We start from the raw sequence: 17,451 nt of genomic DNA on the forward strand, positions 1-17,451 counted from the left end.
GTCCCTGACGTTGTGAGGCAACAGTGTTAACCACTGAGCCACCATGCTGCTGTTATCGAAGACTAGGCCCAGTATGTGGAAAGAATGCATTATTTTGTCTGGGCAAATGGCATTGGGACAGGTGAAAAGCAACAAGTAATACTCCTAACAGCTTGTGGGCCAACAGCTTTTTCAATTATTGGGAGCCTACTTTCCCCAAGGTACCAGATACTTAAACCTTTTAAGAGATGATGGATTTATTTAAGGAATAGTATGAACCCAAGAGTTCTGTAATTCTTAGACATTATCAGTTTTACTGGGCAGTTCGAGAACCAAGGGAAACAGTATTGGGATTTTTGATGAGGTAAAGACACTTCCAGAGGCATGTGACTTTGGTTTAAACCTTAAAAAGGTGCTGAGAGTCTGTCTGGTATGTGGGATTAATGATGTAACTATGAAAAGGTGCCTACTAGCTGAAGCCCAATTGGATTTCAAACAGGCACTACAACTCACTTTATCAATGGAAAATGCAGCAAGAGGAGCATATGAGTTACAAGGGATGGCAATGGAAGTGTATATCCTCGTCAGGCCAGCTGAGCTTGAGAGACACCACTTGAGTGAAAGCAATTGCATAGCTTCACTCAGGATATATCTTGAACAGAGGGACTCTAGGTCAACCCACAGCAAAAGCCCCAAACCAAGGTCAAAAGTCAGCCAAAACAATTAACATTTTCTTCAGGATTCAGGCTGGCAAGCCATTGTAATTGCTGCTGGTATGCCGTCCGGAGACAGCAAAACAGTCCCACTTGGCCTGACCTGAGTAAGAGAACCCATTGACTGGTATCCAAGAGTGTGCACACCCCGGAAAGCCCAGTTGCATCTGGCTTGGAACAGTTAAATTGCATGGCAACATCCATATCAGAACCAAACAAAGTAAACATCTTGTTAAATGGTCACCTGGTTCTAATGGAGGTTGATACTGGCATGGCTGTATTAGTGATTGCAGAACCAGTCTTGAACAAAATTCATTCTGAACTCCTTAAGTTTGCATAAGACTTCGACTTGACTGAGAACCTATGCCAAGGAACCTCTACTGTTTAAGGATACAACCTCGGTTCTGGTCTCATATGAGAAGCAGCTGGATCAGTTACCACTGATTGTAGTAAAAGGCTCGAGCCTAAGCTTAATGGGACAAAATTGGTTGAGAAATATTCACTGTGATTGGCTCAACATTTTTCAGTTAGAAGATGGCTGCCTGAGTGAAGTCCTTATTAAATAACCAGATGTTTTCCTGTAAGATCAAAGGGCTATCAAATGAGCTAGACTAAGAAGCAATTCCATGATTCTGCAGGGCCCACCCAGTGCCACTGACTTGCTATCAAATGTACAGGCAGAAATCAGGAGGCTGGAAAGTGAAGGAATCATTAAACCAGAACCGTTTGTGGAATGGGCAGCACCAATTGTACTGATTGTGAAGCCCAATGGATCGGTTTGCCTTTGTGGGGATTTTAAGAAGCAAACCGTTTCTCGTGGCTGGATAAATACCCAATCCCTTGCAAAAAACTTATATGCAAAGCTGGCAGGAGGGCAGTCCTTCACAAAGCTGGGCATGAGCCATGCATACATGCAATTGCAGTTAGATGAGGATTCCCAGAAATATGCGACAATTAATAGCCATAAAGGTTTGTACTAATATATAAGTCTGTGATTTGGAGTACCATCAGTCTGTGCTATTTTTCAACGGATAATGGAAAATATTTTACAAGATCTAACCCAGGCTGCTATTTATCTAAATGAAGTGGTAATAACAGACAAGACCAACAAAGAGAACTTGTCGAACTTGGACAGAGTCCTTAGATATTTCTCTAGGCAGGCATACATCTTAGAAGAGAAAAATGTGTGTTCCAGACATTCAAGTGACCTACTTGGACTACAGAGTTGACAAGACTGGGTTTCACCCTTTGGACGATAACGTGAGGGTGATCAAAGGCTCCTTGGCTCCCACACCTGTACCTGGGCTTAGGTCTTTCCATGGACTGGTGAATTATTATGGAAATACATATGTAACCTGGCTTCCACCCTGGCACACTTATATCTGCTATTGAAAAAGGGTCAGCCTTGAAAATGGTCTCGTAGCCAAGACATAGCCTTTAGGGAAGTGTCTTCTAAGGCGTAGACACACTATGATCCCAAGTGTTATCTGGTGTTGAGATGTGAGAACTTCCTGTACGGTATTGGGTTAGTGTTGGCTCACAGATGGCCCAACGGCAAGGAACACCCCAGAGTGTATGTTTCCCAGACTTTGGCTGATGTAGAGCGCAAATATGCCCCGATAGAGAAGGAAGGTTTGGTGATCATCTTTGGTGTGAGAAAGTTCCACCAATATTTTTACAGACATAAATTTGTAATAGTAACAGACCACAAGCCCCTGCTAGGGTACTCAAAGAGGGCAAGGCCATGCTGCCCATAGCTTTAGGTCGAATTCAGCAGTGGGTTCTCATTCAAAGGGCGTACAGATACAAATTAGAACACCATCTGGGAGGCCAACAAGCTAATGTGGATGCCTTGAGCTGCCTGCCACTGGCAGATACACCACTGATGTACTGCCGCTGGAAATGTTCTTTCTAGTTTTAAACTTTCTGGACTCCCTTCCAATCTGTGCTGATAATATCAGACTGTGGGCACAAAAAGATCCGGAACTGGCAAAACTGACACAGCTGTTGGTGATGGGGGAGATAAAAGGACTGTCACAACTAGAATTGAAATCTTTCTGGACTCACCGAGACCAGATCACAGTAAAGGGTGGCATCATATTACGGGGAGTAAGAGTGATTTTTCCGAGAAAAGATAGCTGCCAGAAACTGGCTGAACCCACAAAGGTTACTCAGGGTTGTCCAAAATGAATATATTAGCGAGATGTTATTTTAGGTGGCCAAGATTGGAAGCAGACATTGCTGTGTTGGTGGGCAGTGGCCAGAGTGCAAACAAGGGCAAAAATGACCACCAACCATTACCCACATTCCTGCGTATTGCTGAGTAAACGCTGGACTCAGTTAGACTTCGACTGTGCTGGCCCTTTCCAGGTCTCAGTGCTGTTAGTCATTGTGGATGCCCACTTAAACACGGGCACAGCAATAGAAAAGCTGCGAGCAACTTTTTTAATGCACAGGTTGTCGGCAGTATTGGTCACAGATACCAAGCCATCATATCCCAGCAGGGAATTCGATTATTTCCTAAAGTCAAATGTCATTTGGCATATAAGGGCAGCTCCATACCATCCATTGTCCAATGGTCTGGCAGAAAGAGCAGCCCAAACTTTGAAGGCAGGCTTAAAGAAACAGCCTACATCTTCATTTAATATAAACTGCCCCAGTTCCTATTTGATTATTGGATTACCCCTCATGCAACTACAGGGATTGCTCCAGCAGAGTTGCTAATGGGGAGGGGACTCCGCACCAGGTTTAATCTGATCTCCTTGGACCAGGAGAGGACAGTGAAACAGCTTCAGGGACGCCAATGCTGGACACAAAACCCCTCCAAGCAAGAGACACAGTTTACTTCAGGGGATGAAGTTTGGTGCCAAAACCAGGGAAATGACCCATATAGTAAGAGACATGGTTGCCGTGAGATCAGATCCCATGACAGACAAGGTTCGGCTAGGTGAGGTGGTCCTGAACAAGCACGTGGACCTCAAAAAAATTGCAAACTCACAAATAGGGCAGGAGCAAGGCACACCTGTTCCCTCAAAATATCCAGAAAAGTCGCCAGTGCCAATAGGTTCTCCCCCTCCACTTAATCTTGAAGAAACGTCAGCATCTGAGATGGACACAGCTGATGTTGCAGTTTTGATACTTTTATCACCTGAAGAAGAGGATAAATTTCTTCGGAGACATTGAGGGCATAAGAAGTGGGTTATGGTCAGGTACATGCCGCCCATATCTGAGGCTGAGTCGGAGGGACCAGACACAGTGTGAAAACACCACAGGAGAGGTCACAAGAGAAAGAACAGGCCTATGTCCCTGCACTTAGAGGGGGAGGAATGTAGTGATTATAATGAGGTTGGCCAGGTAAATGTCCTAGAAAATGAGTTACCTGTGTGGAGCTGTTAATCTGGTCCAATCAGGGAGCCCTGTCTTATGGATATAAACAGGAATGTCAAATTAGATTAGATTACTTACAGTGTGGAAACAGGCCCTTCGGCCCAACAAGTCCACACCGCACCCGCCAAAGCGCAACCCACCCTACATCTACCCCTTACCTAACACCACGGGCAATTTAGCATGGCCAATTCACCTGACCTGCACATCTTTGGACTGTGGGAGGAAACCGGAGCACCCGGAGGAAACCCACGCAGACACGGGGAGAACGTGCAAACTCCACACAGAGAGTCGCCTGAGGCGGGAATTGAACCCAGATCTCTGGCGCTGTGAGGCAGCAGTGCTAACCACTATGCCACCATGCTGCCCTTAAAACTGGAGCACCCAGAGGAAACCCACACAGACACAGGGAGAATGTGCAAACTCCACACAGATAGTTGCCTGAGGCGGGAATTGAACCCAGGTCTCTAGCACTGCGAGGCAGCAGTGCTAACCACTGCACCACCATGCCACCCAATGTTCTGTTCATTCTGACAGCTGGCTCTCAGGAAGCTGGACCAGATTCCTGATGAAGGGCTTTTGCCCGAAACGTCGATTTCGAAGCTACTTGGATGCTGCCTGAACTGCTGTGCTCTTCCAGCACCACTAATCCAGAATCTGGTTTCCAGCATCTGCAGTCATTGTTTTTACCTCAGTGTTAAGTACTATCCAAGTGTAAGTAGAGGGTGACTTAGTGACTGGACACTGACCTCAATAGAGTTATTTCACCCTTCTCTCTCAGGAATTACTCTTGCCCCTTCAACACATCTATGTTATTCCTCCCAATCTCTCTTTGTAGTAAAATATCGTAACCATTGTACTCTGGTTAATAATTAATGGAAACAACAGCATTTGCTATCATCTTGGAGCATTCTCTGCTATAATTTCTATGAGATGCAAGTTTCTTTCACTACTATCTTTCTGAGAAAATTGTAATGGTAAAGTAAATACTTGGCTTGGGCATTCATTGTTCTGTTGAGCAAGAGAATTGGCCAAGCACTTTGAACGCAAAATGCAAAACTATAATCAGGGGCTAAATGTTTGGGTTGATTTCATAATACTCTTAAAGTTAAAATGGATGGGTAACCAGAAGACTGGGGACAATCACGTATTAAATAGGACATTGATACGAGAACGTATCTGGAAGAAATTTAAATATCTGGTTTAAGTGACCATCCTTTTATCAAGCAAAAGATTTTGATTATCGTTACAATATCTTCTAACAGCATGGACCATTATTCAGAGAACTGAAAATAGCAGTCAAAGTGTGTCTGATATACAGAATTGGCAGAAGAAATAGTTGCTGCCTTTTCTGCTCAGTTCAATTGTGTGCAGGAAAACTAATGGCTCCAGAGGCTTTTAATTGTTCATTTGTTCAGTCTGATCCCAGTAGACATTAAAACCCCAAGACTTCCTTGGTCAATGTTACACAGGCATATCTGCATAGTGTGGAAAAGGATATCCTTCCAGACAATCTTTGTTCTCTTCAACAAATAATGCAGTTAAGACTGGCAAAAAATAAAAGCACTGAATGAAAATGCCAATTCAGACTGGTACTTAAATGTCCATTTCCTGGTTAGACATCTCACATCCACGTTTTGTGGTTGTCTGGTCCCTGCAGTCAGTTATTCATTTGATCTCCTGTGTTTAAGCACAATTTCAGACTCATTTGTATATGTAACATCAATTTATTGTTTTTCTTTTAATGGGGCTTTGTTCATAGTTATCAAGATTCTATTTGTTTCGAGGAGAATTTTTCAGCATGAACTAATTTAATCTTCAACTAGCAACACTCTGACATGCCAAATAATAACTGAACCATTTTATGACACAGTACTGGAGGAAATTTTGTAGCCCGAATGGAGCCTGTCTATTTTTCATGCAGTACATCAAACTATTGTACATCTGCCTAACTTTGCATTTTGGCCAATATCCCAAAGTCCTCATTGTAAGCAACAAAAAAAAACAACATTTATAACCTAGAGATAGTCTGCGAATCTTTGTTGTTGGCAGGACGTTTTGTAAGACATTAGAATGATTGAAATGATATATTCTTGGCAGCGTGCTGTATTTCGCCAGAACCGAGCCGTGGTTGAGGGAAAGATCTGAAATGTAAAGCGCAGAATCATGAGGCAAGATCAAATACCAGTATAGAATATTATTGAGAACATGCTGTTCTTATGCCACTTTTTGGAATTTCAGTTAAAAAAAATGCAAACAACGTGCAATAATGTAATGTATGCCTTCCAGAAATCTTAATCACAGGGTGCCAGTGAACCAACAAGCACAGCTTCTATCAGTGCCTATCACGCAAAGGCTTTAAGAATAATCATCTCTTTCAGGCTTCATAGAATCTAGCAACTGAACCTGTTGCAGTGTTGTATACTGCCAAATAAGATTTAACTTGTCAATTCACACAAGCCTAGGTTTGCACTTTAAACAGAATGTTATAGGATGACATTAACACTCCACCAGCAAAAAGGACCTTTTGTTTGGCTTCACAAGATTCTTTTGCAGTAGTAGTATTGTGGAGTGACATGCTTAGTATGGCACCATGGGTTGTTTGTAATTGAAGCCAGGTAAGGACCTATATTCCTACAAGTAGGTTACTGGTGCCCAGTGGGCAACTACAGCAGTTGAGAAAACATTTCACACCATTCAATATTATATTAAATATCAGATTTATCAAAATAACGTGATAATGATCATTCTAATGGTTTGTAAAGCTACCTGGTTTATAATAGGGTTAGATTCATAGACAAATCACAACAGAATAAAGAACCCTGACTATCCACTCTTCCTACTGGCCATGTATTCCCTCCATGCCAGGGTCTCCACATATATGTGACCCATTGCATTGCAATAAGTCTTTCATGCTTGCTTTTGCAGAGTACGTTTGCCTTGATTTTTTTAAAATTCTAATTTCATCTGCCAGCCTTTATTCAATGATTGGGAAAAAGACGGAAAACAACTACTGGAGACATGCATTTCCCAGGGTGTGCACATCATTTTCACCCACTATGATCAAATCTGAACACTTCCATGATCAGGTAGCTGATAGTTATGTCCAAAGGGATTAAGCAAGGAAATCCTTCTCAGTGGTGATCCAAATGTGACTAGACTGAAGCTGCATCTTTGTTGTTTACAAGGTTGACTTTGTATGAAGACTACAAAGTGAAATCTTTTTGACGAAATAAGACCCAAGTCCTTCAGGAGTATTTGGGCAAGTTCTGGAGGGGATGGAGACAGAAAGTATGTTGGTACAATTCTAAATCTTCGATAAGCAAGAAAGAGGGAAGTCCTTACATTAACATAACTCTTTCCATGGCCTTAGGATGTCTTAAAATATTTCACAGCCAATTAAGTATTATTGAAATATAGCCATGATTGTGATATGTTGAAATAAAATAGGAATTTATCACAGAAAAGCTGTAAGGATGTAAGTGACGACTTTTTCTTTTCAGTGTTGTATGTTGAGGCATACATCATGGGCTGACAGGGAAAGAATTCCACGCTCTTTTTTGAATAATGTCTCAAAATATTTTTATATCCACCTGCTTCCTCCTGAACCATAAATTCTAATGAAGTTGTTTCTGAAGAACACATGATGAATTTCATCACTACCGTGCTGTGAATCAAGAAATTTTGCCTCCTGCTGTCCATTGGGATCATCAGCTTTCAATATGAGACAGCGATCTATAAAGGTCACATTGTGAGCATACCTGTTATCTGTAAGAAATGTTCAATTGTGTTCATGTCCTTCTTTATAGCTAGCTCTCTGCCCTATGTGGTATTTTTCAGGCTTTATGTTTCTCCAATTTATTAAATACTAAAGAAGTCCACAGGAAATTTGAAACTTGTATTTTATTTTTAAAATTTTTTTATCGAATTCCTTTATCACAACATTTTGATGAAATCAAGTAAATCTTTTATACGTCATATTAATCTGACAAAAGTGATACCTTGTCTCACTCTCTCTTAACAAAATTTGGTTTGCTATTTTAATTGTTGCTTATTATTTGGGAATGGTGTGAATTCTAAAATTCATTACTTAAGAGTGGTAGAGGCAAAAACCTCATTGCATTTGTATATGCCTTTTTCTCCACAGACCAGAAGTGACTTGGTGGAATTTTACTGGATACCTTTTTCAGCCAGCATGGAGATGTTGAATCAAACAGCCTCCTTCTGTGATATGTGTTTACTTGTCTTTATACCTAGCGTAAACCAATTTTTAACAATTTATGAAAGTAGAGAACAGTATAGCGTTGTCCATGTTTTGGACATTTTGACCAGTTTATGTATGAACAACACTTGACCCAAGCACTTGTGTTGGTGAGAAGCTCAAGGAGGTACAGAATTCAGTTTGTGGTTCAACTGGATTTTATTAACGAAATACTTCTTTTCAGACATTATGTGAGCATTTCCCAAATTCTCACACGGTTTACTCTCTACCCAGTTCTATCTGTCTGAGAAATGACGATCCAGATGTTTAAGCTGAGCTGTTGAGTTCTCCTTTTTCTCTAACGTCGGGCTGGCTCTCTTCCATGAAGGTTGGTCTTGCAGGTCAGGTGGATGTTCTCCTGCATCTTCTTGGATTATTGCACTGTCTTCTGCCATGAGTCTTGTTGTGGTTCTTCACTGAACTGGTGGCTTTCAGGTGTGTGTTCTTAAGCCCCCTCATCCTGGACCTTCTTGAAAGTTCTTTGGCCAATAGGGTCATGAGCAGGGTTTAAAATATCCATGTGATCCAACCAGCAGATTTGTGAGCACTCTTGATAACCGGAGGTGATTTTTCAATCCACATCCGCCTTTACCAGTGTCTTTGAAGAAAAAATTGAAATGCTCTTATTGATGCTGATGTGGAGGTGAAGGTACTTATTTAACTGATTAGCTCAATCCCAACGTTTGCTGCATGAAATAGAGGAATATTCATGTGGTATAATGAGTTCCATGTAAATCATAATAATCAATAGATTCCAGCATCCGTAAGAGAGAAGACACAAGTCTAGAATGATCATGGAGAGAGTGGTCTTTGAGCTATATGTGATAAACTACTGTGTACAGATGTAAACATTAGGAGTTGAAGAGTCTTCCTTAAAGATATGGAGCAAGCAGTCTCAGATATGAACAGCCTGGGAATTCTGGACCTGTGTATCAATGTGCACATAGCAGTATTGGCATAAAGTATAGTGATAGCTAAGGGAAAAATATCCAAAGCTAGAATCTAAAATTAGCACATAGGCTAAGAGATACAGCTGCAAGAGGAACATTAATAAGGGCTGCGTAGCACCTTGGAAGAAGAAGTCTGTAAAAGGAGAATACTTCAAAGGCAGGGAAAGCACCTCAGGAAGTTTTGAGTATCAACCTAGAGAAAAAGATGACTCAGAAGAGCAGGATAAAGGACCTCAACTGGGCAGCATGTGGCTCAGTGGTTAGCACTGCTGCCTCAAAGCTATAGGAACCTGGGTTCAATTCCAACCTTGGGCGACTGTCGAGGTGGAGTTTGCACATTCTCCCGTATCTGCATGGATTCCCTGCGGGAGCTCCAGTTTCCTCCCACCATCCAAAGATGCACAGGTTAGGGGTTAGGTGATTTGGCCACGCTAAATTGCCCATAGGGATGTGCAGGCTAGGTAAATTAGCCATGGGAAATGGAGGGTCACAGGACTAGGATAGAGTGGTGGGTCTGGGTGGGATGGTCTTCAGAAGGTCATTATGAACTCAATGGGTCTAATGGCCTGCTTCCTTCACTGTAGGGATTCTATGATTCCATGAAATGACTTTGAAACCTAGCCAGTCCATACTCTGGAGACCAAAAAAAACACAATCGGAGCATCTCAACATTAAAGAAAAGCCCAAATAATCACCTATATCAAACAGGTATATTAGAGTATTGAAATGGAAGCTCTTGTAGTGACCTTGCTATTATCTCAACTACATGATAAGGTGTAAGGCTCACAGTAATCCAGTGGGAGTTCTGAAAGTAGCAGTTTCAGCGTGATAGAATGGCTTGAAGAAGCAGTGCTGTAATGTCAGTCAATTCTGTATGCTGATGATGTTCTAGTAAATCAAAGATAGAAGAAAGTACTGCAGAGAATGATGCCTTGATTCAACTTATGTTTTTGTCTCTAATGAAATTTAGTTACCGATGTTAATCAGTAATGTCAGTATTTATGATACCATTTTAATAGATTAATAACACCTAGCAGCCTGTTGCTGAATTTAGAAGGATTAATTAATGAGAGACCATGCAGATGAGAAGGTGCATTTTTTGTTTAGTTCATTCATGGGTTGAGAGTGGCACTAGCTCGGCCAGCATTTATTGCCCAGCCCTAATTGTTCAGCCATGTTGCTGTTGGTCTGGAGTCACACATATGCCAGACCAGGGTAAGGATAGCAGTTTCCTTTCCTAAAGGATGTTAGTGAACCATGTGGGTTATTTTTCTGAAAATCAGCAATGGATTGTGGTCATCATTGGACTCTGAATTACAGTTTTTCATTGAATTCAAATTCCACCTGCAGTGGGGAGAAATGAACCTGGGTCTCTCAATTACCACCAGTTTCCTCATTTCCCATCCCCCCACTTTACCCCAGTTCCAACCTTCCAGCTCAGCACCATCCTCATGACCTGTCCTAACAGCCAATCTCCCTTCCCACCTATCCGCTTCACCCTCCTCTCTGACCTATCACCTTCATCCCCACCTCTATCCACCCATTGTACTCTTTGCTACCTTCCCCTACCCTCCTCTCTGACCTATCATCTCCATCCCCACTCCCATTCACCTATTGTATTCTTTGCTACCTTCTCCCCAGCCCCCTCCCCCACTATTTATCTCTCCACCCTGGAGGCTCCCTGCCTCCATTCCTGATGAAGGGCTTTTGCCTGAAACGTTGATTTTCCTGCTCCTCGGATGCTGCCTGCCCTGCTGTGCTTTTCCAGCGCCACTCTAATCTAAAGTCTCTCAATTAACAGTCCAGTGATAATACCATTAGGCCATCTCCTCCTCTTTTTCAGTCCAAAAAGGATTTTACATTGGAACAGACAATCAAATTCACTACGCACACAGAAATCATGGCCTAAATTCCATCAATATTGCAAGGAACCATTGAGGACATGGTTGGATGGATAGGCACCAAGACCACAAGAAATAGGAACAGGAATAGGCTGTTTGACCCCTTGCACCTGCTCCACCATTCAATAGGAATTATGGCTGATCTGACACTCCTCACAGCCACTTGCCTGTGCTTTATATATAAGCCTTGTTTCCCTACTGATCGAGAATCTATCTTTCTCACCCTTCAAGATGATGTCACCATCAATACAAAAGCCTACCAAATTACCAATCAACATCATCAATCACATTAGACTTAACTAAGATGTGGCCCTGAATAGAATCATAAATGTTAATGCAGTTCCAACAGAAGGGTATGAATGCATTAAATGTGGCCTGTTGGAACACATGGGAAAATATTGCAAGTTCTCTGCACCTTCGTTACCTCAAAAAAAAGTAATGTCTTGCCAAATGAAAAGGATAATTTCCAAATAAAGGGAAACCATGCAACAAGAGAAACTAAAGATACAGAAAAAAAGGTGAGGGCAACGTTCTTAGGCTAGCTCAAGTTTCTGGAGCAACGGTTTGAAACAGAATTTAAATTCAACGCAGGAGCCACTGTTTCAGTATAGGCAGACATCTTGTCGTGGTTGAAACTTGTGAAATTCAGTCAAGCTAATATAAAACTCCAAGATTCGCAAGGCACATGTCTTAAGGTGCATGGACAAATCACTACAAAACTTAGTCATCCAGTGAAATGTCAGTGAAACATTATACATACTGAGGAATAAAGTACAGTACTTTAGAATGAAGGTAAGACAGAATTTTGGCAAGCATTTCCAAAGTTATTCCCAAGTTTAGACCAGCTGAAGCAGGAGTATCACATTATTCTGCAAGAAGAGGTTAAAATCATCTGCTTGTGCATACCAAGGAAAATTCCTCACCCATTGATAGAAAATACAACATCTCAACGAGTAAGTTAAGCTGAAAGTGGGCTCATATGAGAGGTGGCAAATGGAGTTTAATGCGGAAAAATGTGAGGTGATCCACTTTGGAAGGAGTAACAAGAATGCAGAGTACTGGGTTAATGGTAAGATTCTAGGTAATGTAGATAAGCAGAGGGATCTCGGTGTCCATGTATATAGATCCCCGAAAGTTGTCACCTAGGTTGGTAGGGTTAAGAAGGCATATGGTGTGTTAGCTTCTATTAGTAGAGGGATTGAGTTTCAGAACCACAAGGTCATGCTGCAGATGTACAAAATTCTGATGTGGCTGCACTTGGAGTATTGTGTACGGTTCTGGTCACTGCATTATAGGAAGGATTTGGAAGCGTTGGAAAGGATTTAGAAGAGATTTACTAGGATGTTGCTTGCTATAGAGGTAAGGTCTTGTGAGGAAAGGCTGAGGGACTTGAGGCTGTTTTCATTAGACAGAAGAAAGTTGAAAGGTGACTTAATTGAGACATATAAGATAATCAGAGAATTAGACAGGGTGGACAGTGAAAGCCTTTTTCCTTGGATAGTGATGGTTAGCATGAGATGACATAGCTTTAAATTGATGGGTGATAGATATAGAATAGGTGACAGAGGTAGTTTCTTTACTCAAAGAGTAGTAGAGGCATTGAAAGCACTGCCTGCAACAGTACTAGACTTGCCAACCTTAAGAGAATTTAAATAGCCATTGGATAAACATATGGATGAAAATGGAATAGCGTAGTTGAGATGGGCTTCAGATTGGTTTCACAGGTCAGTGCAACATTGAGGACCGAAGGGCCTGTACTGTGCTGTAATGTTCTGTTCTATCACTGGTGCCAGAACTGACAATAGTGCTGAGAGCTAATGTCTGTTCCCAGGACAAATGGAGAACTAAGATAGTGCGTCGCTCTCACTCAGTTAAATGAAAGCAGAAGCAGGGAAATTTATCTGTTGTCGAAAGCTTAGCAAAATTGATGACAAGCAAGTTTTTTTATAAAACTGGATGCAAACAGTGGGTTTGACAGTTACCACTTAAACCAAGAGTCAACATTGCTGATTACATTTAATACACCATTCAAATGCTATTGTTTCAAATGTCTATCTTTTAGGATTTCCTGTATGCTCGAGAATTTGCAAAAGGCAATTTCTAGAATCGTGGAAGGGAAGTAGCAACCAGTTGCCATCTGGTGCATGGTAAAATGAAGGAGTATGTCCAGAGAGTCAGGGTCATACAGTCATAGAGTCATAGAGGTGTACAGTATGGAAACAGACCCTTCAGTCCAACCTGTCCACAGCGACCAGATATCCCAACCCAATCTAGTCCCACCTGCCAGCAACCGGCCCATATCCCTCCAAACCCTTCCTACTCATATACCCATCCAAATGCCTCTTAAGTGTTGCAATTGTACCAGCCTCCACCACATCCTCTGGCAGCTCATTCCATACACATACCACCCTCTGCATGAAAACGTTGCCCCTTAGGTCTCTTTTATATCTTTCCCCTCTCACCCTAAACCTATGCCCTCTAGTTCTGGACTCCCCACCCCAGGGAAAATACTTTGTCTATTTATCCTATCCATGCCCCTCATAATTTTGTAAACCTCTATAAGGTCACCCCTCAGCCTCCGACGCTTCAGGGAAAACAGCCCCAGCCTATTCAGCCTCTCCCTGTAGCTCAGATCCTCCAACCCTGGCAACATCCTTGGAAATCTTTTCTGAACCCTTTCAAGTTTCACAACATCTTTCCGATAGGAAGGAGACTAGAATTGCACGCAATATTCCAACAGTGGCCTAACCAATGTCCTGTACAGCCGCAACATGACCTCCCAACTCCTGTACTCAATACACTGATCAATAAAGGAAAGCATACCAAATGCCTTCTTCACTATCCTATCTACCTGCGACTCCACTTTCAAGGAGCTATGAACCTGCACTCCAAGGTCTCTTTGTTCAGCAACACTCCCTAGGACCTTACCATTAAGTGTATAAGTCCTGCTAAGATTTGCTTTCCCAAAATGCAGCACCTCACATATATCTGAATTAAACTCCATTTGCCATTTCTCAGCCTGTTAGCCAATCTGGTCCAGATCCTGTTGTAATCTGAGGTAACCCTCTTCGCTGTCCACTACACCTCCAATTTTGGTGTCGTCTGCAAACTTACTAACTGTACCTCTTATGCTCACATCCAAATCATTTATGTAAATGATAAAAAGTAGAGGACCCAGCACTGATCCTTGTGGCACTCCACTGGTCACAGGCCTCCAGTCTGAAAAAACAACCCTCCACCACCACCCTCTGTCTTCTACCTTTGAGCCAGTTTTGTATCCAAATGCTAGTTCTCCCTTTATTCCATGAGATCTAAGCTTGCTAATCAGTCTCTCATGGGGAACCTTATCAAACGCCTTACTGAAGTCCATATAGATCACATCTACTGCTCTGCCCTCATCAATCCTCTTTGTTACTTCTTCAAAAAACTCAATCAAGTTTGTGAGACATGATTTCCCACACACAAAGCCATGCTGACTATCCCGAATCAGTCCTTGCCTTTCCAAATACATGTACATCCTGTCCCTGAGGATTCCCTCCAACAACTTGCCCACTGCTGAGGTCAGGCTCACCGGTCTATAGTTCCCTGGCTTGTCTTTACCGCCCTTCTTAAACAGTGGCACCACGTTTGCTAATCTCCAGTCTTTTGGCACCTCACCTGTGACTATCAATGATACAAATATCTTAGCAAGAGGCCCAGCAATCACATCTCTAGCTTCCCACAGAGTTCTCGGGTATACCTGATCAGGTCCTGGGGATTTATCCACCTTTAACCGTTTCAAGACATCCAGCACTTCCTCCTCTGTAATCTGGACATTTTGCAAGTTGTCACCATCTATTCCCCGACAGTCTATATCTTCCATATCCTTTTCCACAGTAAATACTGATGCAAAATATTCATTTAGTGTCTCCCCCATTTTCTGTGGCTCCACACAAAGGCCGCCTTGCTGATCTTTGAAGAGCCCTATTCTCTCCCTAGTGACCCTTTTGTCCTTAATATATTTGTAAAAACCCTTTGAATTCTCCTTAATTCTATTTGCCAACACTATCTCATATCCCCTTTTTGCCCTCCTGACTTCCCTCTTAAGTATACCCCTACTTTCTTTATACTCTTCTAAGAATTCACTCAATCTATCCTGTCTGAACCTGACATATGCTTCCTTCTTTTTCTTAACCAAAACCTCAATTTCTTTAGTCATCCAGCATTCCCTACACCTACCAGCCTTCCCTTTCACCCTGACACAAATATACTTTCTCTGGATTCTTGCTATCTCATTTCTGAAGGCTTCCTATTTTCCAGCTGTCCCTTTACCTGCAAACATCTGCCTCCAATCAGCTTTTGAAAGATCTTGCCTAATACCGTCAAAATTTGCCTTTCTCCAATTTAGAACTTCAACTTCTAGATCTCGTCTATCCTCTTCCATCACGATTTTAAAACGAATAGAATTATGGTCACTGGTCCCAAAGTGCTCCCCCACTAACACCTCAGTCACTTGCCCTGCCTTATTTCCCAAGGGTAGGTCAAGTTTTGCACTTTCTCTAGTAGGTACATCCACATACTGAATCAGAAAATTGTCTTGTACATACTGAAGAAATTCCTCTCCATCTAAACCTTTAACACTATGGCAGTCCCAGTCGATGTTTGGAAAGTTAAAATCCCCGACCATAACTACCCTATTAGTCTTCCAGATAGCTGCGATCTCCTTACAAGTTTGTTTCTCAATTTCCCTCTGACTCTTAGGGGGGCTATAATACAATCCCAATAAGGTGATCATCCCTTTCTTATTTCTCAGTTCCACCCAACTAACTTCCTTGGATGTATTTCCGGGAATATCCTTCCTCAGTTCAGCTGTATTGCTATCCCTTATCAAAATGCCCTCCCCCTCCTCTCTTGCCTCCCTTTCTATCCTTCCTATAGCATTTGTATCCTGGAACATTAAGCTGCCAGTCCTGCCCATCCCTGAGCCATGTTTCCGTAATGCTAAGATATCCCAGTCCCATGTTTCTAACCATACCCTGAGTTCATCTGCCTTCCCTGTTAGGCCCCTTGCATTGAAATAAATGCAGTTTAATTCTCCCATACACCAGCTCCTCAGCCATGCATTCATCTGCTCTATCCTCTTACTCCTGTACTCACTAGCTCGTAGCAGATATTACTACCCTTGAGGACCTCCTTTTTAAATTTCTGCCTAACTCTCTGTCATCTCCCTTCAGAATCTCAACTTTTTCCCTTCCTATATCGTTGGCTCCAATGTGGACAATGACCTCCTGCTTGGCCCCTCTCCCCCGTGAGAACATTCTGCACCCTCTCTGAGACATCCTTGATTCTGGCACCAGGGAAACAGCACACCATTCTGCTTTTTCTCTGCTGGCCACAGAAACGTCTGTCTGTACCTCAGACTACAGAATCCCCTAACACAATTGATCTCTTGGAAGCTGACATACCCCTCGTTGCATTAGAGTCAGTCTCATTACCAGAAACTTGGCTGTTCGTGCTACGTTCCCCTGAGAATACATCACCCCCTACATTTTCCAAAACAGCATACCTGTTTGAAATGGGTATATCCACAAAAGACTCCTGCCCTCAGTGCCACCTCTCTTACCCTTCCTGGAGTTAACCCATCTATGTGACTGTATCCGAGACTTTCCCCCCTTCCTATAACTGCCATCCATCACATACTGTTGTTGTTGCAAATTCCTCATCTCTTCTATCTGTCTCTCCAAACGATTCACTCGATCTGATAAGATTCGCATCCAACAGCATTTATGGCAGATATAATCCACAGTAACCCTTAAACTTTCTTTAAACTCCCACATCTGACAAGAAGTACTTATCACTGCAAAGGCCATTTTTGCTCCTTCACAATCTGCAGACCCAGAAAATAACACCATCTTATTCCTCTACAAAACACTGCCCCAGGTTAAATTAAGAGTTTTGGCTTATATTTTAAGTTTAATCAAGAGACTTATCTCCAAAAACATATTATCAAGAAAGAACCCACTATACTCACTAATACAGCCTGTATCTTGGACAGACTTAAAACAACAGTTAACTTATCTGATTCTGTGCTGTGAATTTCGCCCAACAGTTCCTCCAAGATTAGTTGTGAATTTCACTGTTTGTTAATTTTCCCAGATGCACTCCGATGTCCAGCAACACATGAATTCAAAAACAGCAAAGGCAATAACTGCAGGTTCACTCTCTCTCTCTCTCTCTCTCTCTCCTGCACTGTCCTAACCATGTGCATCCCTTTGTCTGCTCTT

This window comes from Chiloscyllium punctatum, chromosome 27, assembly GCF_047496795.1.
Source record: "Chiloscyllium punctatum isolate Juve2018m chromosome 27, sChiPun1.3, whole genome shotgun sequence".
Lineage (NCBI taxonomy): Eukaryota > Metazoa > Chordata > Chondrichthyes > Orectolobiformes > Hemiscylliidae > Chiloscyllium > Chiloscyllium punctatum.